Consider the following 1,627-nt stretch of genomic DNA (forward strand, 5'->3'; position numbering starts at 1 on the left):
GTAATCGGCACTGTGATCATGGCTCAGAAACACGAGGTGTTGCGATGCAAACCTGAAAAATTAAAAACACACACAAAAAAAACAAGCGTCCATATTTAGCTGAACAACATAATCAAAACTAATAAATCCTCAGCTCTTTTTGAGAGTTTTGCTTGAAAATAAATTGACAATATCTCAGGAAATTAAACGTTTAAGTGAAATAGTTCTGGTATCACAAAGAAACTGCAAAAAATGTTTCAGAGGTGTAACAACACTGACGTTACTGAGTAAGAGTGAACTAAAATACTACTTAGAAATGCATGTTAAATTCTGAATACTCTTTTGAAAGTGTGCAGCTGAAATTAATTTAAACTACTAGCAGGTGTTAAGAGAATAAAAATAAAAACTTCTGGCTCGTTATATTCTCTTGTGCTCCCGGATTCAATGATTCCAAATAAAAGCCACACAGAGATGACAGTCAACGCTCCACATCATACATCTTCAGAGTTTATTCTAACATTTAAAAGTATAAAATCACATTGACAACACAGACACTTCAAACACACTAAAACAGACATTCATTTACCTGAGACAAATGGAAAAGAAGAAGAAAGAAAGAAAAGCAAAGGCGTCTTTGGAGAATTGCAAGAGCAAATCTGGTTTGTTACTCCTGTGTAGAAACTTTTATAGTAAAGGCGTATTCTTGTCTTTTAATTTATTCAAATAAGGCGTATCTTTGCTCATCCAACCAGGAGCTGTCTCTGACCCTCTTTAAAGTTAGAAACTCCCTGCAATTTGTTTTCAAGATCAAACATCAGTTGTCACCTTTATCTAAACAAAGTTGAAGCAGAGCTTCTCCTCCACTGGCCTGAACTCCTGCTGTTTTATGGCTTTTCACAGATCAGTGTGAAGCTGGAACTTCTCCTGATTGTTTCCCACACAGACAAAGGGGAGTTCAAAAAGATCTTAGCAAACCATCTGGTGTAACTACAGGTAACATAAAGGTCAATAGTGCAGAATAAGTTATTAATCTGAAAACTATAATTAGGCTATTTCAATCAAGACATGTTAGGTTTTAAAACTAGCATATTCTAAATTTATTTTCTTAACACAGGCAAAGGACAGGGTTTGCTCATTACCAACAGTAATACAAAAAATGATGCATATAAGAGGCATTAGTTTATAGAAGGCCAGGCAAACCTCCATTTACCATTTTAAAAACAAAAAGCAGCAGGAGGATGTAACTTCATAACTTCATTTTCTAAGCAGAATCTCAGAGGAAAAAAAGAAATTATGTTTGTGTAAAGCAAGAACAGATGATAGCAGCCAAGGGAAAAATTCACTCTAACGTGGATTATAATTATGAAACAGCAAAGGTAGATGTCATATTTTCGGTATTCGGGAAATACGTGATTTGTACCATTTGTTCTGTGGGTTTTCATGTGGATCGGTGAAAGTTAAACGGCTGTAAAGCGAAGGTTTTGGACCTTAATCTGACCGACTACCTGTGTGGTTTGGATCGGGCTGAAGCGGTGCTGCTCTCGGCTGTTCTTAAATTACCTGCTCGGTATCGTAGGGGCTCCGACTGCATGTTAAATGTATTTTATATAATTGTCACATAAACAAAAAACTAAGGAGTTGCCTAAGA

The sequence above is a fragment of the Poecilia formosa genome, unplaced genomic scaffold, assembly GCF_000485575.1.
Source record: "Poecilia formosa unplaced genomic scaffold, Poecilia_formosa-5.1.2 Scaffold636, whole genome shotgun sequence".
Taxonomy (NCBI): domain Eukaryota; kingdom Metazoa; phylum Chordata; class Actinopteri; order Cyprinodontiformes; family Poeciliidae; genus Poecilia; species Poecilia formosa.